The sequence below is a fragment of the Papio anubis genome, chromosome 6 (genome assembly GCF_008728515.1).
Source record: "Papio anubis isolate 15944 chromosome 6, Panubis1.0, whole genome shotgun sequence".
Lineage (NCBI taxonomy): Eukaryota > Metazoa > Chordata > Mammalia > Primates > Cercopithecidae > Papio > Papio anubis.
The window spans coordinates 13,933,004-13,958,542 of record NC_044981.1 but is presented as its reverse complement, the minus strand read 5'-3'; the positions used below and the strand labels follow the sequence as shown (position 1 = coordinate 13,958,542).

Here is a 25,539-nt window from a genome sequence, read left to right as displayed (position 1 = left end):
AACATAGCAAGAGTTACCTTTATTCCAGTTGTCAACAAGTTTCTCATCTCCATCTGAGACAACCTCAGCCTAGACCTTATTGTCCATATCACTATCAGCATTTTGGTCAAAGGCATTCAAAGTCTCTAGGAAGTTCCAAACTTCCCTGCATCTTCCTGCCTTCTGAGCCCTCCAAGACTCTAGGAAGTTCCAAACTTGCCCACATTTTCCTGTCTTCTTCTGAGCCTTCCAAACTGTTTCAATCTCTGTCTGTTACCCAGTTCCAAAGTTGCTTCCACATTTTCAGGTATCCTTATAGCAGTACCCCACTCCTGGTACTAATTTACTGTATTAGCTCATTCTTATGCTAATAAAGATATACCCAAGACTGAGTCATTTATACAGAAAAAGAGGGTTAATGGACTCACAGTTTCACATGGCTGGGGAGGCCTCACAATCATGACAGAAGGCGAAAAAGGAGCAAAGTCACGTCTTACATGGCAACAGGCAAGGGAGAATGAATGCCAAGTTAAATGAGAAACCCTTTATAAAACCATCAGATTTCATGAGAACTTACTATCATGAGAACAGTATTGGGGAAACTGCCCCCATAATTCAATTATCTCCACCTGGCTCCACCCTTGACATGGGAATTACAATTCAAGATGAGACTTGGGTGGGGACACAGAGCCAAACCATATTATCAGGACAGCCAATGCCTTGAAGGGAAGAAAGGACAATGTCCAAGCAGACTCAGTGCAGGCTACAGAGTGGTTGACAATGCACTCTTCTTGACTGGGGTGGTACTTACAAGGGTTCATTTTGTGCTACTCCATTACACAGTACCATTTTCTGTACTAGTGTTATCTTTCACCATAAAAAAAGAAAGGAAAGGAAAAACAAAAGGAAAAAGGAAAGAAAGGGAATCTATGACTTTTTGGGCTATTTTTATAGATACAGATTTTTCTACATTCAAAATATATAGATGTATATTTTGGATCAACTTACTTTTTCCATATGATCTGTATGTAAGTTCATTAATTTTTTCCACAAAATTGAAATGTCATTTATCTATCATCTTAATTTTCATGAATTACTACGAATCAATACTGCTCGTAAGAATATAAATTAGTACAACCACTATGGAAAACAGTATGAACATTTCTCAAAAAACTAAAAATAGAAATACCTTACAACCCAGCAATTCCTCTACTGGGTATCTACCCAAAGAAAAAGAAATCAATATATCAAAGGGATATATGCACTACCATTTTTATTGCAGGACTATCCACAATAGCAAAGATATGGAATCAAGCTATATGCCCATCAACAGAGGAATAGATAAAAAAAGTGAACTACTATTTGGCAATAACAAAGAATGAAATCCTGTCATTTGCAGCAACATGAATGGAACCAGAAGTGATTATGTTAAGTGCAATAAGCCAGGCACAGAAAGACAAATACCTCATGTTCTCACTCATATGGGAGCTAAACAACTATCTCAGGATGAGGTAGGGGAGGGAGAAAGAAGAGAGGTTGGTTAATGGGTACAAACATACAATTAGATAGAAGTAATAAGTTCTAATATTTGATAGCATACTAGGGTGACTATACTTAGCAACAATAATGTGTATATTTCAAAGTAACCAGAAAGCTTGAAATACCAATATATAAAAATAATAAACAGTTAAGGTGATGAATAACCCAATTACCCTGACTTGACCACTATACATTCTTTGTATGTTACAAACACTCACATGTACCCCATAAATATGTAAATTATTATATATTAAGAAAAGAGGGAAAGTGGATGGAATCTCCAGGATGGACATATCTGTGCATGCCTTGGTGAGAACAAGGGCTAAAGTATGTCTCACCAGACACTGAGTAAAAAATCTGGTATGCTAAAATTGCCTTAAAAATAAATACAAAGTTTTCTTTTCCTAGAAAAATACATACATTTTCAAATATATGAAGCTGGTATACCTAACTAACACTTCACAGTCTTTCATCCTTTTATAAGTCATCTGGGGATAAGACTATACAAATAATTACCTACTATTATTCTCATAAATTAGCTTGAGCTCCTGGACTATTGGGCAAATGATTGTTTTCACAGCCCTAAATGTTTACCACTTATTATCAGACTCAAATCCATCTTACTCTGCTACTTAATTCCCTTGATGGTGAAGATGCAAACTTGGCTTATATTTTAAAGCAAAGTCCCTCCAGTGGACATCTGTTGTTTGTATCTACCTAGGATCTTTTTGCTCCTTTATATCACACTGCTCCCTTCCCAACTGCCCCCACTTCTTTGGCGAAGTGTTCCCTACTTACTCAAATTACAAAATGGTGGGTGGGCTGTGCTAATCATAGTACCTCCCTTCTCTCCAAAGGTGTGGACTTTGGACCAGGCCTGACTGATCACATACTCCACTACTCCCCTATTCACAAGGATTAGTCTAATGGGCATGTGAGCCAAACCAGACTTCTCAAAGCTCCTGCCTGGAACTCTTTTTATTTGAAGCTAGGGAAAAACAGGACAGGACAGGGACCAGGGGAGGGGACACAGAACCAGAAAAAGATGTATCAAGGAACTGCCATGGCAGCAAGAGGGAGAATAAGAAGAACAAAGCCAAAATTATGAAGACAGTAAAGGAAAACAAGAGGCAGAGATAAAAAAAAAAAAAAAAAAAAAAACAGAGACAAACCTGATGAGACCTAAACTGAGTTTCTGAAGTCACTAATGTATGAAGGTTTCTGTGAGCCAATAAATTCCTTTTTATGCTTATGCTAGTTTTCTGGATGGATTTCTGTTACTTACAACCCAAAGGGCCCTAATACAGTTACCATGCTGTACTTGACATTGAGAGTTTATTGTTGTTTTAGATCTAGGTTGCTACTTAGTATTACAGAAATTTATATAAATAATTCAACAAAACAACTCAGAGGCAACAGGCATTCTCTAAGATTTCATTTGCACATGTGTGCACACACGCATGCACATGTACACATAAACACATATTTACATATATAAATACACAAAGGTCACCAGACATATTGTTGCTTATTTATTAGTGGCCTTTGTGTGTGTGCATTCTTTTTTATTTGGTTCTTTTCTCCTCCACAAGTATCAGCCAGAATACCACCCTTCCCTGTTCCACTTCCCCCAGGAACCCATATTAACTACCTGGTATGTCTTCTTCTACATACAGATGGTTCACAACTTCCTATTTTTCTACTTTACACTCATGCAAAAGCCATACACATTCAGTAGAAACCATATTTTGAGTATCCACAAAACCATTGTTTTTCACGTTTATTACAGTATTCAGTAAATGACACGAGATACTCAACACTTCATTATGAAATGGGAAAAGTTCCCTTATCCCTCTCACAGGGCATGTGATGGGGGTGTAGCTCACTTCTTCAGTGCCCCACCGCTCAAACTTCTAGGCAGAGCATGAAGACAGGTAGGTTATGGGGCTCTGACCCCACAGCAGTGTGTAAGGCTGAATGTTTACAGCTCCTGAAGCCCCAGAGGGTGTGTGTTACCACGTGCTCTTTTAGTTTAGCCGTCTGTAGGTGGCTTATGTTAGTCAGCTCAATTAGACCCTCTGCTTTATCGCACGGAAAGAGGGCTTTCTGTATCCTGAGGTTTCTCGCCTTGGTGTACCGGAAGAATCGGATCACACGTGGGCTTAGAGAATGAGTGCAAGGTTTTATTGAGTGGAAGTTCTCAGGAGATGGATGGGGAGCCAGAAGGGAGATGGAGTGGGAAGGGGTTTTCCTCTGGAGTCGGGCAACTCAGCGCCTGGACTCTCCTCCAACTGCCCCGGCCAAACTTCTTGTCATTCTACCGGTTGATGGACTGCCAGCCTGCCAGCGTCTGTCAGTGTGCTCTTGTGTCGCAGTGCTCCTCTCAACGTCCAGTCACTTGTGTGTCTCAGGGTTTTTATAGGTACAGGATGGGGATGTGGTGGGCCAGGGTGGTCTTGGGAAATGGAACATTTGGGTGTGAAGGCAGGAGGGCCTGTCCTCTCTAGGTCTGTGACAGGTCTGAGGGTGAAGCCCTAACCAGGGACCATGCCCTCCTCTACCCAGCACTTCCCTGACCCCCTTCTGTATCAATTATAAGCTTTGTGATAGATGATTTTGCCCAACAGACCAATGTAAGTGTGCTAAGCACATTCAAGGTAGGCTAGGCTAAGCTACGATGTTTGGTAGGTTAGGTATATTAAATGCATTTTCTTCCAACTTAAGTATTTTCAACTTCCAAAGAGTTTATTGGGATGTGACCCCATCATAAGTAGAAAAGCATCTGTATTTCTCCATCTACATATAATTGCAAGGACACAAATAAACACAATCTTTTTGTTTTTTATTAGTAGTATATTATACCAAGTTTTCTGCATCTTGCTTTTCCTACTCAATAATAGCTCATTCAACTGAGATAGCCCTAAATTACTTTTATAATGGCTGCATGATATTTCACCATTTGGATGTACTAGAATATATCCAACCATTCCTCTCCTGGTGGCTATTTATTTGTCTAAATTTTTCCCCCAACACAAACAGTAATGCCGAACACAACCTTGTAATATATATCCCTACATGTGGGTGCTTTTATTTCTTTAGGAGAACAAGGAGTAGAATTTCTGGATCAAACAGATACTACTTGTAATCTATTTTGCCAGACTGCTTTCCAAAAAGGCTGTAACACATACTCGACCAGTAATACGAGTATTCTTTCTCCTGAACATCAATAGTTATCGAACTTCTAAGTTTTGCTAGCCTATGGAGTTTCTTTCCATTGTCTGTTCCAATAGTTTTTATTACTAGCATCTATACATTTTGTTAAATGCTTTTGCAGCATCTATTGATGTGATCATATGATTTTCTACCTTTAAATAGATCACATAATAAACTGCACTGATAGATTTTGACTTTTGTATTCTTGGAATAAACCCCACCTGGTCACAGTTGGGTCCTCAAATACATTCATGGGTTCTATTCGCTAATATTTTATTTAGAAATTTTGCATCTGTACTCAAAATTAAATTGGTCTCTAGAATTTTTTGGTGCTGTTAGGTTGTGACATTAAATGTATGCTTATTTTATAAGTGAAACAGGAGCTATTCATCTTCTGGAACAGTTTAAATACCGATAAAATTATGTGTTCTTTAAAAGTTACATAAAACTCAGCTGTAATTTCATATGATTCCATTGTCATTTGCAATAGTAGATCTTTAACAATTTTTCCATCTCTTTTAGGGTTACTGTCCTATTCAAATGTTCCATTTCTTCCTAGGTTAAATTTAGACATTTATATTTGACAACCTGGGGACAGGTTCCTGATCTGTCACCCAGGATGGAGTGCAGTGGCATGATCTTAGCTCACTGCAACCTCCACCCACCAGGGTCAAGCAACCTTCTCACCTCAGCCTCCCAAGTAGAGATTACAGGTGTGTGCCACCATGCTTAGCTAATTTTTGTATTTTTAGTAGAGACACGGTTTTGTCATGTCGTCCAGGCTGGTCTCAAACTCCTGTACTCAAGCAATCCACCCACCTTGGCCTCCCAAAGTGCTGGGATTAGTTATGAGCCACCATGCCTGACCTGGGTTTTGGTTTTTAACTCAGTCTGACAATTTTGCCATTAAAACATTTAATGAATTATAAAAATTTGTGAATTTTCCAAGTTCATTCACATTTAATGTAAAGGCTGTCATGTATTAACTCATTCTTTCCTTCTCACTTGATTTATTTGATTCAATTCCAAATATTTCCCTCCTGTCATCTTCCTTCACCTCAAGGTATGTGTTTCTGGTTAACTTTTGGTTCAGTTACTTTTTGTTTTGTATTATTATTTTTGTCAGAAAACACGTGATATTTCTGAATGCTTACATAGTAACAAATTTCCTCCTGACAGGGAAATGTATGGGATTTTCGGGCTGCTGTCTTTTTCTCTCTGAAACCAACCCAATAGTCCTATAGACTAATCTTTTTTATAAACATAGATTGCCCTTTCTTATCTTAAAGCTTAAAACTTATATTTGTTTAATCTGAGCTCCTTCCTCAGGAGAGGACTTTCATGCCTCTCAAAAAAAGTATCAAAGAATTGAAACTCACCAGATCACCACACCAGATGAGGGGCCCCTCACTGATCATGATTGCTTCCTTGCCCCTCTCTAGTTCCTGTTTTCTTACACATTGTTACATTTCTTCCCTGCTATATAAACCCCTGGTTTTAGTCTTCAGAGAGATGGATTTGAGAAGGACCTCCCATCTCCTCAGCCACAGCACCCAATTAAAGCCTTCTTCCTTGGCAATACTCATTGTCTCGTGATTGGCTTTCTGTGCGGTGAGCAAGTAGGGCCTAGACCAAACCCTTGGTATTTTGGTAACATCTCCATGGCCTGCAGAAATTGCTATCTCTAGTTTTCTGTGTCACAGATGAGAAATCTGCTGCTAGTCTGATACTTCTTCATGGTAAGTAATTTGCTCTGTCTAGAAGCTTCTAAGATTTTGCCTCTTATTCTTAATATATAGTTCAAGAACTTTTCCAATAAATCCAGAGTGTCTTTTTTCATAAATTTTACCTGGAACTTAATAGGCCACTTGAATTTACAGACTCAAGTGCTGATTTTTAAGCTCAAAAAATTTGTTCCTTATATTTATTTAATTATTGCCTTTCCTCCATCTGTTCCTTTTTCTCTTTCTGGCTCTCTCCTGTTACTCACATGTTATATTTCCTGGATCTATTTTCTTTTGTGGTTTCCATTCCTTTATATTTTCGTTCTATACTTTCATATTCTTCTACTTGACCAACTAGGCTGCCAATTCAAGCCCCAGGAATGATCATTATCACCTTCAGTTCATTTACTAAAATGTTTGATGGGGAAATCATGCATTTCATCTCTAGAAAGTCTTCTTGTGCTGCATCTGCATCTCCTTATGTGCTCTTTCTATTTTTTGTCAGGTTGTCATCTGTCTCTGGCTGCCGCTCCATCTCATTCAGCGTGAGTTGTCTTTTATCATAGACTGTCTTCCCTTTGGCTACAGTGCCAATATTTTTGTTTGTTATATCACTGGGGTTCAGGTCTGATTGTTGAAGGACTCGTGGAACTGAAGTTCTATGAGTAGGGGAAACACAACGATCTCTTCTCCTGCGATCTAGCAGTGTGACAGGTGGGCTGCCAGGACCCTTCCAAGGCCTCCTGCTCCAAAGGACGCCCCCAACTACTGATTTTTCTCCTTGGTCTCTTGTGGAACACACACACCATGGGGTGAGGGCAAGTTTCAGTTTTCCTCCCAGGATTCCCCATCCTCTGTAGGTCAAGCTCATCACAGTATCCAATGCATCCTGATCTTCTGGTGGGACTCATCCAACAGATGCCAGCCCTCGGTACCAGCCAAGCCTAGAAGGGAATCCCCCATCTGCTCCCCACTCCCCTACCCTCAGCTTTCACAAAGCTTGGGGTTTCACTTGCACTCAGGGGTCTGCTGGCTCCAGAAGTAGTTGGGATCAGGAAAGGCAGACAGAGTAGAATTGAGAGAGCAAGATAGCAAGCCACTTTAGCTTATTATCTTTCAAGAATCCTTGCCAACTATAATTCCTGGAGTTTTTCCCAAATAGTTACCTAGATGGAAAAATGGAAATTTGTGATAAAAGTTTAATTTGGGGAGAACACTGGCAATACTAATCATGTTCAGTGACTATTACATAAAGATATATACCAAACTGATACTCATCCCTAAGTTAACTGTTTTTGAAATTCACTTTTTAGAATTCTCCTTTTTGCACATTATTTTGTTTTACTTCCTCGATAGTAAACTGTCTCATTCTAAGAATCCATAAACTGGACACTCAATGGCATGAGAATCATTTTCCTTTGCCTTTGGCTATCTTTCTTAAGTAATGCCTTTCAAGTTCTACCTTTTAATTCAAAGAGCTATATTGCTATATACTAGTTAGATAATAATTCTTTTTTTTACATTTTAAAAACATTTGTGTTTTTTTAACTGAAATTGTCTTGAGTCTTTGCTGTTTGGATCTTGAACTGTTTTTGGGTCTTCTTCCCCACTTTTTCATGATACTACCCTTCTATTTCAATTTTTAAAATTTATTAGTAGACCATCTCCCCTAAATACTCTTTGCCCTAGCCCCTATCATGTGTGGCAACTTGTCTGCAAATATGGCTGCAATAATTCTCCACAGACCTGTACAAACACTTTCTACAATGCGACCTTCTTTTCATCAGATCAACAGTAATCTGTTTTTCCCCACCCCTTAAATCTTGGCCTTGTGACTTGCTTTGACCAACATTAAGAGTTTGAAGCAAATTTGTGACCTCAGGGTGTCTTGAAGCTTCTGCTTTGCTCTCCTGGAATTCTGAGACCACCATCAAAGAAGCCCAGGCTAGCCTCTCCAAAGATGAGAAACCACAGAGAGAAAGGCCCAGACAAAAGCCAGCACCAAATCCAGTCATGTGACACCATTAGAGACCATCCAGCCTCAACTAACCACCAGGGACAACACCCATTTGAATGAGTGTCACCATCAAAGAACAGCTGAAGAATGTGCCCCACTGAGCCCAGTAGAAAATGCTGAGCCACAGACTCATGAACCAATAAAATGGTTGTTGTTTCCAGCCACTAGTTTTGAGGTGCTTTTGTAACAATAGATAAGCAAAATAGCATGCTAAACTATTTATTTCCAAACTAATCCAAAGCCAATCTCTGCCCAAAGAAATTATTTCCCTCATTTATCAATGAGTGTCATGCCTACCTAGAAGACTCTTTTATGAACTTTGAAGCTGTCCAATCCATACATCTTGCAAGTTTTGTCAGTCAAAATACAGTTTCTATGTATTCTTCCATGCATAAACTTCAATAATTTGTATTATAATAACTTCTACTAATTCAAGTCTTTTTAAAAAGCTCAAAAATTTTAGAAACACTGCATAAGCTCTACTACAGTAAGTGGAAATTATAATTCCCACTTAATAGGTATATGAACATCCATTGAAGTTAAGTACCTTTCCTAAGATTACATGAGAAGTCAGGACAAAAAAAGTCAAAATAAGTAGAGCTCAAAACAAAAAAACAAAAAACAAAACAGAGCTGTCACTGTGATCCTATTATTTGTCTATCCAGGGCTCTATGCTGTGTTACTCCACTGTCCATATGAATTAATTGTATAGGTCTTAGGGTGAGTTGAGTTTCTTCAAAATATTTCATATACAGTTTCATGTAGCCTGAATTATTCTTATAGAATCCATCAACCATTTTAATTTGGCATCAACAGGAGATATATTTTTCCCCTTATGAAAAGACAACTTTCAAATTTCAACTCTCATTTCCAAAAATACTCCTCCCATCCTGGAAAATAAATGTTGTAAACATTGCTCTCTAGATGATGAGAAAATATATTTTAAATGGCTCTGTAACAAGAAAACTGATACAAGTTAAGGTATTGCCATTTTCATTAACTATGGTTTCTGTTTTTATAAATGGTGCTAAATACCTGCTTCTATGTTCAATTTATTTTTGTGCAAAATGGAGAATCACTCTTCAAACACTTTGACTTCTTGATCATCAGTTTTTATGACGTCTTAAATTCTTTGACTAATAACTCTATCTTCAAAAACATATGAGAGATTCTGGCACTTGTAGCATCATTTTTCTTTGTGACTATCAAGGCAGAACATTGGTTTTTACGCTCAGCTATTGATAAAGTACACACGCTTGCCATCTCTCTGACACCCAATTGCTCATTCACAAAACCTGATGTTCCTAACCTCATTATTTATGGAGCCTGAGTCTCAAATTAAGCTTAAACCACACATGTGGCATCTACCTCCAAGGAAGTCCAGTTTTTCCACCTAGAGATTCAGAAGCTGGATTCTAGTTAGAGCTTGAAAGACCCGCATTACTGTTAATAATTACTAACAATAATATGCTGGTCTCAGTCCCAATTTTCACAGTTATGCCTTAGGGAACATTAATAATAGTTGAACTTTGTAGAGATTATGGTCTCAGAATTAAGGGTTTTAGTACACCTTTCATTAAAAACAATCCTTCTCACTATAATAAAAGTCTCCAAAACTCAAAAACCTAAAAAGAATAGGCTCAACGAATGCCAAGCTCTCGTTCTGGAAGGACCGTCAGCTGACTCTAGAAGAATTTAACCCACAATACTCATAACCCCTAATGGTGGTTTGGCAGCATAAGGAGCAATTCCAGAAAGCCTCCCTCGACAATTAAAACTCTTACCTCCCCCCTCTCCAAGAACAAGCAATTTAATTTGATGGAGAGTCATAATCTATTTATTAGGATACAGCCAAGTTAATAACCTAGCAATCTAAGTTATTAATTTTGGAAGAGAGGCCACTATTTTTATATATGGAGTTGTGATTTATGCTGTGCTGTTTGCCAGCAGTTTTAAACGAATAAATGTTCAGGAATAAGAGAGAAAAAAACAGGTACTCCGCACCCTATATTTAGGTATCCACATCTGCTTTCTTCTTCAAGACTCTGGAAGTGCAGCCAGGAGCATGACCATCCCTTGCGGGCAGTCTACAATGGAAGCACATAGCATCTAGAGTCAGGAGACCGAGATTTGGGACCTGGCTCTGACACTGCCATCTTAGACTAAAAGATAACACCTGCCTCACAAAGTGGTTGTGAGGATTCAATGAAATCATTTAGGTGTAAATATTTTACATACATAAGCACTATATGGATGCGACTAGAAATTTAGAAATAATGGATCCAATGATATGGTACTTCAGCATTCTAAACTGGTAGTGGATAGAATATGCATTGAACACAGTATCAGAAGGTACACAGGTTTTCTGTCTATAGATAGAGCAGGTAATAAGTAAAGCAAGCAAAGCACAATTTATCAATGTTGTAATAACTTCCACTACCTGATGAATGGAGAGGGAAATGTCATTATTTCTCTTTTGTTTATACTATCTATATGGAACACTAACAAATAACACATAAAGCTCGTAAGTTTAGATTTTTTGCTTAGTACCTTACTCTTTATTTGGAAGAGGCAAAGATATAAGATCATGGTTAATAAGAATATGGCCGGAAAATTACATTATTAAGAATGACTGAATCCTGTTCCATTAGACTAATTTCTTTCCTATTAATTTCTTCCTTCATAATTTCCTTTGGCCAAAGTGTAATAAAACTCTCTAACCTTATCAAGAGAAACTAAAATGTCTAAAGAAATTAGCATAGATTACATGTACCATTTCTACAATTTCAAACTTAAGTAGATTATTTTGATGCCTATTTCACTAAATGGAACTAATAGTGTATATAACATGCGCGCATGCGCGCACACACACACTCACTCTCTCTCTCCCTCCGTCAAAAAAAGTGCATAATACTCCCAAAGCCATGGCTGAAAATCACCAACTGTCCTTCATCAATACATTTGTGATTGACAGAAAAGTCATCTTCAACTGCTATAGAACTCACTTAAAAGAGTAACAGCTGGGTTTGGTTTTTGATTTGTTTGTTTTTTGTAGAGATGGGGTCTTGGTATATTGCCCAGACTGGTCTCAAATTCCTGGCCTCAAGCAATCCTCCTGCCTTGGCCTCCCAATGTGCTGGGACTACAGGCATGAGCCACTGTACCTGGCCAAGATAGATTTTAATTCTTGATGGACTCATGATGTAGCCCTCTTTTGATATATTATCACTTTCATTTAATAATTCAGCAAGCATTTACTTAATATCTTTTAAGTGTCATACCATGTGCAAGATGCTGGGGATTCAAAGACAATCAAGACAAGGTTCCTGAAAGCAGAGGCTGATTGTAAAGGCAAATGGATCCTTTCCTGCCTTTACCTTGTCTCATTTGTTCTTCACCTTCTTCCCAGTGACTATACCCTTACTCTTGAAACTATCTATTCTCACAGTTCCATGACATCACAGTCTTCCAGTTTTCCTCCTAGTTCACTGATCACTGACCACTATTCTCAATCTTTTCTTCTAGCTCCTCTTCTATCAAATCTCTACATGTTAGAACTCCGTAGCCCTTGCTTACACTCTTTCCCTTGGATTGTTCCATCTCCTCTAGTAGCTTTGAATACCATGACATGATGACTGCCCCCCAATTTGTGTCTGCAGCCTATCCCTTCCCTCTGAGTTCCAGAGTGCTTACAGCACCTCCACTTGTATTAAAAAAAACATTTCAAATTTAACAGGTCTAAGACAAATTTTAATCCTCACCTCTCACTACCACCCAATTGTTTCCTGCAGTTTTCCCCATTTTAATAAATGGCACCATCATTCTCTTAGTTTTTCAAAAACTAGGAGTCACCTTTGATTCTACATTATACCTTACTCCTCATGTCCAATCCACTGGCAAGTCAGTCAATTCAACCGAAGTATGTTTCCAATCTTCCAATATCATTCCATCTTCATCATGAACATCCTAATCCAGGCTTTGACCCTGTTCATTGCAGAACCTTACTAATTTATCTTCATGCTTCTAATCTTGCCCTGTTATAAATTATTTTCATTGCAATAACCAAAGTAAGCTTCTAAAAATGTAAATGGGATTATATCTACCATCTGTTTATTACACTTAAATTGTTTTTCATTACATAGAGATTAAAATCCAAACTCTACGCAGCAAGGTACTGTATGACCTGGCCTCTGCCTTCCCTCCAACCCTGTCTTGAACATATGTTTTCTTGGCACACTGGCCTTTGTTAAGTTCCATGAACAGTCCAAAGTCTTTCATGTTTTAGGCTGTTTGCTCAATGTGAAATGTCATACTAATCTCATTCCTTCTTAGAGATCTTGCCTTAGTCTGTTTTGTGTTGCTATAAAGGCATACCTTGACGCTGGGTAAATCATAAAGAAAAGAGGTTTATTTGATTCAAAATTCTGACTGGTTGGCAAGTTCAGGACTGGACATCTGCATCTGATGAGGCTCTCAGGCTGCTTCTAACCATGGGAAGTAATGAAAGGGAGCTGATATGTGCAGATATCACATGGCAAGACAGGAAGCAAGAGAGAGGGGAGGTGCCAGGCTCTTTGTAACAATTAGTTATCAAGGGAACTAACAGAGTAAGAATTCATTCACCTCCAAAGAAGAGCATTAATCTATTCATGAGAGATCTGGTCAAATTTCAACATGAGGTCTGGAAGTAACAAATATCCAAAACCACAGCAGGTCTCAATATAAAGTCCTCAAGGAGGTCCTCCCCAATTACTTGTTTTCAAAATCACTTACCCCTTGTTTTCTGTTATGGCACTCTGTTTACTTCCTTCAACAAACTTCAAGAAGCCCAATTTAACTAATTTGTCTGTTCTAAATTTCTACTACTGCAATGTAAATTGTAAGAATACAAGAACCACTAATATGTTGCTTACCATTCTAGTACAAGCACCTATCATAAGCTAGCACAGAGTAGATACTCAATAAATACCTGCCATATAAATATATTGAAATGTTTCCAAGACTCCTCCCACCTCTTCCTATCCGTGAATGGTATACCATACCCTTCTGAATGTGGTGAAGTCAGCACTTTGTCTTGATAAATATTCTTGAATGTGGCACATTTTATAATGTAGATTTTCAGATTATAGATTTTATATTATTATTATTACTATTATTATTATTTTGAGATGAAGTCTTGCTCTGTCGCCAGGTTGGAATGCAGTGGAGCAATCTCGGCTCACTGCAACCTCCGCCTCCCAGGTTCAGGCAACTCCCGAGTAGCAAGGACGACAGGCATGCACCACCACACCCAGCTAATTTTTGTATTTTTAGTAGAGACAGGATTTCACCATGTTGGCCAGGATGGTCTCGATCTCTTGATCTCATGATCCGCCTGCCTCGGCCTCCCAACAGATTATAAATTTAACAATCTAAAATGTCCATGAAAATATCAAATCAGCTGAACTTCCCAAAAAATCTATAAACATTAAAAAACACATTAAAGACTTATAGCATCTAGGAAGCTCTCAATACATGTCGAAAAAATAAAAGAATTCCATTATTTGTCTTTATCATTTAAAATCTCCAATTTGATAAATATTTGTCCACAATCAGCTTCAGGTTTAGGCTCACCGAAAGTATCTATTAATACAATTCAGAGAATAAAATTCCCATAGGATTGTTTCTCTGTAAATGTTCAGATATGTACCTGAAGAAGTATACTTTGTGCTTAAGGCGTTTAAATTTTCTACAAATGTTTCTTTACATACTAAGCAAAATAGTTATCACTACAATATTTCAATATTCACAATGTTCTAAAAATTATAAATACAGTTAAAGCTAGAAAGGTATTATTTTTATAATATTATCATAAAATAAAAACAAAGTCACAATCCAAAACGTTTTGCTCACTTTCTGTAATTCTAAAGAATACACCATCTCTTTTTCAGCATTAATAAAAATGGCTACAACATCTCATGAGATGAAGTAGATTTCTGTTTACCAAGGTCCAGTTGTACTTGGACTCAGCAAAAATGTCACCAATCCAATTAATGAAATGCCTCAATTAATAATGGGCAAAAGGTTTTAAAAGGAAATAAAAACATTCTATATTCTACCACATTTAATATATGCCTTGATCCAAGCTTGACAAGAAAAAAAGAACTCTATAGATTAAATTTTATTGAATTTATTTGCCCTCAGTGGCTTTTCTCAATAGGCCTTTTAGAATCAATCTTAATGAATGTGTCACTTTGCAACACAGCTACATAATGTGGCATTATTGATTGACATATATTCAACTGTGAAGATTAGGATAAGGATAAAGTAAAAGCCTGTAGTGTTTTTTAAATGAGACAAAATGATACTTACATAAAAAGAAGATTGCTAGGAAAGATAGTTTTATATTTATTGTATACTAAGATTGTTTTGTCGTGTGACAGACATTCTAAATACTCTATTCCTAAAAGGCCCCTATGCAAGATGGAGTCTCTCTAGTTTGAACACCTCTGACAGATCCCTTGGTGTGGAAACTGTGTGACATTTCATTCCAGTCACACAGTGGACAGGTGAGTTACTAGTGAAGATGTAGAACAAAGGGATTAGTACTGCCCTGGGTGTGTGTGTATGGTGGGGGCAGGGGGTAGTGCTTGTTACTGACTATAGAGCAGGAAGAAAGTAGAGCATGGCTTCCTTTCATATCAGCCCAGGAAATGATGAATTTGGGGAAGCTTTTAAATTATAAATAAATTCTTCCTATATTTGTGGTTGAGAGAAAAAGAGCTCAGCCGTTGGTATCCTTGAAGATGGTCACAATTAGTCTGGAAAACCTCCATGGAAAGAAGTGAAACTTAGGAAACTTTTGTAGTGAGCCAAGATACATTAAGCAGAGAACAGGCCGGGCGCGGTGGCTCAAGCCTGTAATCCCAGCACTTTGGGAGGCTGAGACGGGCGGATCACGAGGTCAGGAGATCGAGACCATCCTGGCTAACACGGTGAAACCCCGTCTGTACTAAAAAATACAAAAAACTAGCCGGGCGAGGTGGTGGGCGCCTGTAGTCCCAGCTACTCGGGAGGCTGAGGCAGGAGAATGGCGTAAACCCGGGAGGCGGAGCTTGCAGTGAGCTGAGATCCGGCCACTGCACTCCAGCCTGGGTGACAGAGTAAGACTCCGTCTCAAAAAAAAAAAAAAAAAAAGAAAAACAAAAGCAGAGAAAGAACATTATAGAGTAGTCTAATGCGAAGGACAGGCTGGGAGCAGTGGCTCACGCAGGTGATCCCAGCACTCTGGGAGGCCAAGACGGGTGGATCACCTGAGGTCAGGAGTTTGAGACCAACCTGGCCAACACAGTGAATGCCCGTCTCTACTGAAAATACAAAAAATAGCCGGGTGTGGTGGCATGCATCTGTAATCCCAGCTAGTAGGGAGGCTGAGGCAGGAGAATCGACTGAACCCGGGAGGTGGAGGTTGCAGTGAGCGTAGATCACACCATTGCACTTCAGCCTGGATGACAAGAGCAAGACTCCATCTCAAAAAAAAAAAAGCAAAGAACAGTCAGGATATATTAGGCCAAAGCAGAGAGAGTATGCAGCAGAAGATAAAAATAGACAGCTGGTCACTATTACAACAGCTAATATTTGGAATCAAGTGGCCATCAACAGATGAATGGATTTAAAAATGTGGTAGGTATACACAATGAAATACTATTCAGCCCTAAGAAAGAATGAAATCTTGTCATCTGCAGCAATATGAATAAGTCTGAAGGACATTATGTGAAGTGAAATAAGCCAGGCACAGAAAGAGAAGTACTGCATGTTCTCACTCAAATGTGGGAGCAAAATAAAGTTTTAGCTCATGGAAATTTTAAATATTATGTAGAACTGTTAGAAAGAATCAAATTTCTGAATTTGAAAACAATATATTTTCATACCTAATAAAGGTATGAAAATGGGGAGGGCACAGAGATAAGATCTTGCTATGTTGCCCAGGCTGGTCTTGAACTCCTGGCCTCAAGCAGTCCTCCCACCTCAACCTCCCAAAGTGCTGCGATTACAGATGTGAGCCACACTGCACCTGGCCTAATAAAACTTTTTAAAAATGGCACCATCATGGATCGTAAAGCTGCAGACAGAGACCACTCATAGAATTTACAGTAACAGTACAACTGAGACATGGAAACCATTCTGCCATGCAGCACATAACGCATCAAAGGCCCTGTGGTTGCAGTGCAACTGTTAACCAACACCAGCCATGGGGCTCCTCCTGTGTACCCACAGGACCTAAGTCTAGAAAGACTGAAACACCAAGTATGTCAAAAAGCCATGATTTCATGATGATACTTTAAAAACAAAATGAACTCCTTTGGAAGATGTGAGGAAAATAACCCACTCTGAAACCAAATAACCAAGGGAAAGACACAAGAATTTATTCTGCCTTTTCTTTATATGCAGCTTCCTTTCTGTTATGCCTTTAAAGTAACCAAATAATTGATGAGGTAAAATTCTTTATAGAAGCATTCCAACCAATGATGATGGAACTGTATTATTTTGTAATCCTCAGTAAAATAATCTAGATCAGGAGTTGGCAGATAACTCCCAGTAAGTCAAATCTAATCTGGTAAATGTTTTATAGGCACGCAGTTGTGCCCATTCATGCACATACTGTCCAAGGCTGCATTCCTACCACAATGACAGAGACCATATTGACCCTCAAAGCCAAAACTATTTACTATCTGGCCCTTTACATAAAAAGTTTACTAACCCCTAACCTAGAAATTAATTACCAATGGCTGCCAAAATCACAAAGCAAAAAGCAGATAAGGAGGCGGATGACACACGGGTCAGGCTTACAACACCTGTGCTCACTGATGGGGCTTCACACAACAAAGGGAGGGACAAGGCAACAGGTGCCTCCCGATGCCATTAAGTGGGAAGCGTACGGCACCCCCACCTTCATAGGCCTTCTTGCCAAAAATCTGAAAATACGATCAAACCTCAGGTTCTTATTACCTGTTCATAGCAAATACAGCGGACAGAAAAATGAATTAAAGTACATGGGGATGTAGTTAGTTAAAATTCTGACTGTGGGAAATTCTACAGGACAAAGGATCCAGTTTCTTCAATGAATAAATTGCAAGGAAAAAAAGAGGGGTGAACCCACAGACCAAGGATGCCCAATCTTTCAGTTTCCTGTGCCACACTGTAAGGAGAATTGTCTTGGGCAACACATAAAATACACTAATGCTAATGATACCCAAAGAGCTACAAAAAGTTAAATTTAAATTTTGAAATCTCATAATGTTTTCAGAAAGTTTATGAATTTGTGTTGAACAACATTCAAAGCTGTCCTGGCAGCATGTGGCCCACAGGCCACAGGTTAGACAAGCTTGCTATAGACTAAAAGAAGCCTAAGAGATTTATTAGCTAAATACATGAGTAGTCCTTGTTTGGATTCTAATTCTAACTGACCAATGGGGAAGGAGGGAATTTACAGGACAATAAGGGAAATTTGAATACCAATATTTCATGACAGTAAGGAATTACTCTGCAATTGTTTTCTGGTGTGATAATGACATTGTGGTCATATTATTTAAAGGCAAGTCTCTTCAATGTTTTGAAGATACATACTGGGGTTTCACAGATGAAATAATATGACATCTGGGCTTTGTTTCAAAATAATCCAATGGGGAGGGGGGCAGATAAATGAAGCAAGATTGGCCATGTGTTGATCACTGTTGAGGCTGAATGATAAGTAAAAAGGGATTCATTATACCATTTTCTCTACTTTTGAATATGCTTAAACTTTTTCCATAATAAAAAGATAAAAATAAAATCATTAGCAAAGCTTTCTCTCTACTTTCCAACATCTGTGCTCATGGATGCTTTGTTTCTCCCCCTGCCCATCTACCACGTATATTCATTCATTAAACAAATGCCTACTGAATGTTTAGTACAGCATAAGCCCTGGGCTAGGTGCTGGCGATGGCCTCACCTTCAAGAAGTGTACATTCTAGAGGGGGAGCCCAATAAGGAACTCAGCCTAACCACACTTGATGGTCAATGCTGCGTGAGCAGGACCCACAGGGTGCTAAGGAATGCAAAGAAGGGGCATCTATGCCTTCCCATGTTCCTCATTCCCATCCCTTAATATTCTTTAACAGTATGGCTAATCTCTCCTGATTGTCTACTTTGCTCTTCTGAGGAGAGATTTCCTTTCTTTAAGTGGCCGTGACTTATAAGCCAGAGGCTTCACATTGCCTATTCCATGACTTATTAATATAAAACACTGGACTCTTCCTCCACTCTGTCCCCCACATGCCTTTGACTTCTGTGGTAAGTACCCTGACAGCCCCAAAATCCCATCCTCACCCAGTGCTATCCTACTTACTTCCTGCTCCATAGTCAGTAACAAGTGACACCCCACCCCCACCCCCCGCCATACACATACACCCAGGGCGGTACTAATCCCTTTGTTCTACATATTTACTACTAACTCACCTGTCCACTGTGTGACTGAATGGAATGAAACGCCACACAGTTTCCACACCAAGAGATCTGTCAGAGGTGTTCAAACTAGAGTGACTCCATCTTGCACAGGGGATGGGTAAAATGACGCTGTGAGACCTACTGGCTGCATTCCTAGGAGACTAGGCATTCTTAGTCACAGGATATTAACAGTTAAGGGAAGAAGTTAATAATGTTTATTGAACAGACCCAGGACTTAACAAACCCAGGAAATAACAGACCCAAGAAATGTCCTGATGTCCTGTCTTACGAACAAAAGCAGTCTTAGTTTAAGAATAAGTTTTGCAATAAGACTCTGTCTCAAAAAGAAAAAAGAATAAGTTTTGCTTTAAAAATAATATTCTTGTGAAAGTAGTTACACAGAGATTAACAATCCTTTGTCACAAGTCCTTGTAGTAGAGCACATCTCCCCATGACTTTTTGCTTTGTTATCTTATATAAACGAGCATTGTACCTAACTAAGGCAGATGTGTTCCTCCTCTCGCTCTTGGGAATGCCCTGGTCTCTCTACGGAGTAGTCACCCTTTTATTCCCTTACTTTCTTAGTGAACTTGCTTTCACTTTATTCCGTGGACTCACCTCAAATTCTTTCCTACGCAAGATCTGAGAACCCTCTCTTGGGGTCTGGACTGGGACCCCCTTTTCAGTAACATATTCTGTGATGAGCCATGAAGGGATGATACTGGAGAGACCCCCACTTAACCAAAGGAAAATCGTCTGCACAGCACCAATTGGCCGACTTTGGATAAGTGGTAGGATACATTTCATCCCAGGTGAAGGACAAAGTTGGGTTAAAGGCCCAGCTCAGAAGGGTTAGCATCCCTCCTGAGACATAAGGGGTTAGAGAATCCTCTCAGTAAGGCCTCTTTTGGTCAAAAATGGATTTGACACTATGGGATGTTGACCGCTTTTCTCTTTGGATTAATCTGCCTTGAACTCTTTGCTGACGGCTGTGGGTGACAGGATTAGGCATGTACAGGATTGTCAGACACTGGGAAGCTTTCTCTCCCACAAAGGGGGAAATGTGAGAGCTGATGGGCCTGCTGGAGAAGATCTCTTCACAATTGACAAGCAGCTGCCTAGACTTCTGATTCAGTGTTGCTGCACTGGGTGGGTCTTTCCCTGGCCTCCCTGAGCTCCTTGCCTCCCTGCCCCACCACAGGCAATGCTTTTCGCCCTTCCCTTTCCTCTCTCTCTTTCTCTCCTTTCTCTTTACTATCTTTTCTGTCATGCAGGGCAACTGTCCGCTTCTCTATCTTGCCCAGAGACCACATGTTGAAACTCCTGGTTAGAGGTCATTCCACCCCACTTTAAGTGGATCAAAGATGACAGGGGTTGACAGGGGCCAACAGGGGAAAGTTTGAGCCTTGCCAGGTTGATGCTGGGTGCTGACTGGGGTGACTGGTATCTATGTTTGTCATGTGTATTTTGCTCCGGACAAAATGGAAAATGTTCATTTGTTTCCCCCACAGAGCCTGTTGGGTGGAATCTTGCAAAACTAAGAGGCTTTGCCTACGCATCCATGAAATGGAAGAAGATGATTTTCTTTTGTAACGTGGCTTGGACCCCACAGCTATGGGGCAACAAGCAAGACTATCGAAGCCACTCAGAGAAAGGTAACTCAGAAACCTATCACGCTGGCAAAAAAGTAAGAATTTCCTACCACTCAGGCTTCTGGTCTCTCTGTCTGTGAAAACTGGTTAAACGAATGGTCAAAATCACTTGCATTTTGAGAGTTTTAGCCTTGGTGTCTAATAACCAGGTAGGACATATACTTTTAGGGATAGCTAATGGCAGCTGTGAGGGAGGAATACTGTGCACTTGGCACACTGGGATCAGAGAAGCATGTTCTTGACCACCTGGAAGGTATGGAAATGTCCCAGCCCTACTGAGAGATAAGACTCCCATAGGGGATGGGCTAATTCTCTCTTTTTGGGGATCAAGGATCCAGTATAAAAATGGGTCTTTTAATTTTGGAGGATCTGTTTTGACTTCCAACTGTGCCTGCTTATTAGGCCCTAGAAATTACATGCCTTTCTGGTCCTGTTCCTTGAAGGGCTTCAGCCTGAAGCCAGTAATCCAATTAAGAAACTTAAAACTGGCAAATAAAAAAAATTATAACTATTAGATCTTCTTCCATCTGTGTATTTATATGTGTTATGTGTGTGATGTTTACATATGAAAGAGCTCTGGTTAACTGACTTAAAGAAAAATAAGTGGCTGGGTACAGTGGCTCACACCTGTAATCTCAGCACTTTGGAAGGCTGAGGTGGGCAGATCACCTGAGGCCAGGTGTTCAAGACCAGCTTGGTCAACGTGGTGAAACTCCATCTTTACTAAAAATACAAAAGTTAGCCAGGTGTGGTGGCACACGCCTATAGTCCCAGCTACTCAGGAGGCTGAGGCAGGAGAATCACTTGAACTCAAGAGCCGGCAATTGCAGTGAGCTGAGATTGCACCACTGCACTCCAGCCTGGGCAACAGAACAAGATTCTATCTCAAAAAAAATAAAGGGGGGTGCAGGTGTGGTGGCTCATGCCTGTAATCTCAGCACTTTGGGAAGCCAAGGCAGGCGGATCACCTGAGGTCAGGAGTTCAAGACCAGCCTGAACAACATGGTGAAACTCCATCTCTACTAAAAATACAAAAATTAGCCACGTGTGGTGGTGTGTGCTTGTAATCCCAGGTGCTTGGGAGGTTGAGGCACGAGAATTGTTTGAACCCAGGAGGTGGAGGTTGCAGTGAGCCAAGACTGCACCATCACACTCCAGCCTGGGAGACAGAGCAGAACTCTGTCAAAAAAAAAAAAAAAAAAAAAAGAAGAAAAGAAAAGAGGGCTGAATAATTATTTTAAGTTACATAGAATAAAGCTAAAAATTTGAGCAAATGGTGGAAGGTTTGTAAAAAAATTAATCTTGTAAAAGAAATTCTGTGTGTGAACAAAGTGACTAAAATTAAAAGGATATTGTTTAGTTTTTCCATAAATTGAATATTGGAAAAACGCACAACAGGGTTAGATTAGAGCACTGACCTACTCTTCAGCAAAAAATTGTTTAAGTTTTAAAACTTTTATAAGTTTAACATTGGCACTGTATGTTTACCTATTCGTAGGTACAATTTACATGAAGTTTTATATTTACCCATTTTTGCGAAGATATCATGTACACAAAGATACATATTCAATACTGAGAAACAAGTGAAACTTCTGATCTATACTTTCAGGTTTGTTCAATCATAATACTTTGATAAGGATCATCATCATACCAGTTTTTCGTCTCTTCCAGAAGGAAGTCATCATTTTATCTAAGAGTTTACTCTGGGTTTTACTGCAGAACACAGATTCCCTCAATCGCTTTTTTTTCTTGCAAGTGTCTTTTTCTATAATTTTTTCTTATAACCAGCCTTTCTCTTCAACCAAAGGCCAGAATGAAGTCGAAGAAACCTATAGATGACAGCTTTCACAGTCTTTCCCTTGCCTTTTTGTGTACAGACGAATGTTAGAGATCTGACTGGCCGCTTCAGGACACTTGGAAGCAAAGGGGCCGCTCTATTAAAGATCACTGCAGGATGCCCACATGTCAGGTTTCTGACAGATGTGGTAAGTCTGGGAGTGGAGGAAACAACTGGTGTCTGAATATGACTAAAACGTCCAGTAGACAATGCAGAAATAAGAGAGGCATTCTTGACACAATTTTGGTAGGCTGAAGATGCCAAAACATTTGGGGCTATAAGATTCCTGAAGCTGCTCTCACTACACTGGCAAAAGCAAAGGCAGCCATCTTGCCATCAACAAAAAATGTAAAGGATTATAAAAGGTTTATGAGAATCTTACTTTACAGTCAAACTGATTCGGAGTGAGTAGGTTTGGCTCGTATGATTTTATTAAAAATTGGATTTGACATTAATAGTACATCAACACAAAAGCGAAATTTGGCTTTCTCTTTTGAACAAGATTTTCATGTAATATTTAAATATAAAATATTTTTGCCTTTTGAATAAAGAAAAAAAAGAAAGGCGAGAAAAGAGACATTATTTGGAAAGCTAACTCTTCCCTCTATCAATGGGTAAAAAAGTTTTTTAAATCTTTAAGTTATCATTTTGGCTAAATAAATGACTTATGGTGACCTGAGATTCTATTTTATAACATAACGTGTTTTACACCTTTGCTATTTAACAAACTTTCCAAAATCAAATTATAAATTAAGTCTTTCCTGACTTGATAATCCTTTTAGATATGAGGTCCCCTGAAGTTAAATAATGGCATATTTGACTTATTTGACATACTAAAATCATATACAAAGTATTGTCAAATACAAAATGGCATCGGACATTCTTTGGGTTATTTATATGTGTCATTGGTATGTGTTCCAAAATTATGCACAACTACAATAATTCTTGTATAACTTAGTATATGTTATCATTAATAGTTATAATTGTTATCTTAAATTATTGTGTGCCACAAGGGTAGCCAAATTTCCTTGTCAATTGTGTCTGACTATAGCTGCCCTAAGACTTTTTGTCATCCACAAGCAATTGTCTTGTTTTGATTCTCTTCAAAAGGCAGTTTATAATCAGCTATAGGACTCTGACAAGTACTCTTATAAAGCAGGACTTTGACAGCTTTGAAATGTATGCCATTAAAATAGAAGAAAACTTCCAAGACTCTTGGAAAACTAATGTATTCATAAATATTGAGAAAAACAGGAATTGCATAGACAACTAATAAAAGACCAAAATAATCTATTTATGACTTTTTGCCTTTCTGTTTTGTTTTTCAGAGTCAAGAAAACTTTTATTTTGAGCTATTTACAGCTTTTAACAATTGAGTATAATATACTACTGTAAACAGAATTTAGAGCACGTTTCGTTCTCTCTACCTGATTTCTCCCAAATTTGGAAACTATTTGTGAGTATTTTTAACTTACAGTGATATAGCTATTTACATAAGTCCAGTAAGACTTTTTCCTTTGTGACAAGACACAATTGGAGACACTAGTTATTTTGCCAAGGCTTTGACTGGAATGACTGACATGCTTTCAAATGTAAACAGACTGCTTTAAGGAATCAAAATTCATTTATAGAGCCAATTAAAGCCCCTAAGAAAACTGACCTCATATCTTGAGCCTTGTACAGGACTCTTGAGCCTTGTACAGGGCTCCTGACCTGTGGTAAGTAAAGAATGTCACTTTCTGACAGGCCCTGGAGCCCCAAATATCTTGGGACCCCCCAGAGGAGAGAAACTTACCCAACTCATATTTGCACATATAAATCCATGACTGGTCTCAAGGCTTTAAAAAGTCTAACCTAAGATTAGATTATAGAACACAGTTCCATCAAAGTCAAAAGACTATATGGCAAATTATTATTCTTGCTTCACTTTATACAAACAACCAGGCCACATACAATAAGACTAAAATTTATTTTGCAAACAAATCAGTCCTACCATGGTTTGTTTTAATAAAAATAGGGACTGGAGATAGAAAAATTACGTTTCACAAACTATGGAACACCTGTTATTAGACTCTAGTCTTGTCCATTGTTTTTGAGTTTTTTCTGCAATTTAGACTGACCCTGCTTATTCCTGTGAACCAACCAGTGATCTCTGGTTGCTGCTCAAAAGAAACAAGCGGCATAAGTAACATAAAAATCTGAATTAATATTCTAATTCTGGACACATAATGAAATCAGCTAGCAACCCCATATCACCTTGGTTCCCACAATTCCCCAGTTCATAGAGAGCTGTCTTATTTAGTTTATTTGAGACAATTTTACTGATTTCGCTTTACAGTTCTAGAATATATTGCTGTGGTACTCTTTGTCTATAATTTAGAAGAAGCTTATTCAGTGTTTTCTTAAATACTTATTAATCTTCCAGGTATCATCTTTCATCAGGACTCAGAGTTTTGAATGATCTTCACCATACTAACACTTTCTGACTAAACTCCTCCCAACTCTAAATACAAGAGACCCTAAATATTGTTAGGCAGGAACATCATAGCCCCTGTTCAGCCTGAAGAAGCTACAGAAGATAAATTTCTATCCCTCTGCAACCTTTAGGATTAAGGCTCCCCTTATAAATGGGAGGTGGGAAATGTGCCAGAGGCATTCAAACCAGAGTGACTCCATCTTGAATTAGGGCTGGGTAAAATGAGGCTGAGACCTACTGTGCTGCATTCCCAGGAGGCTAGACTTTTTAGTCATAGGATATTTACAGTTAAGGGAAGAAGTGAGTAATGTTTACTGAATAGACCCAGGACATAACAAACCCAGGAAATAACAGACCCAGGAAATGTGCTGATGTCCCAATATCTTATGAACAAAAGCATTCTTAGTTTAAGAATAAGTTTTGCAGTCAGGCACGGTGGCTCATGCCTGGAATCTTAACACTTTGGGAGATCAAGGCAGGTGGATCACCTGAGGTCAGGAGTTTGAGACTAGCCTGGTCAACATGGTGAAACCCCGTTTCTACTAAAAATATAAAAATTAGCCAGGCGTAATAATGCACATGCCTGTAGTCCCAGCTGCTCAGGAGGCTGAGACAGGAGAATTGCTTCAACCTAGGAG

General features: G+C 38.9%; 2 protein-coding genes and 1 pseudogene across 4 annotated transcripts in view; all 3 read right to left on the bottom strand.

Annotated features, from left to right (window-relative positions):
* RNF182 (ring finger protein 182) overlaps window positions 1-25,539 on the bottom strand; it is a 54,819-nt gene that overhangs the window by 8,203 nt on the left and 21,077 nt on the right. The gene's annotated exons all lie outside the window — the stretch shown is intronic.
* The window catches only part of LOC116275347 (skin secretory protein xP2-like), a 48,963-nt gene that overhangs the window by 2,559 nt on the left and 20,865 nt on the right, over window positions 1-25,539 (bottom strand). The gene's annotated exons all lie outside the window — the stretch shown is intronic.
* Window positions 21,816-25,424, bottom strand: LOC108585361 (annotated as a pseudogene).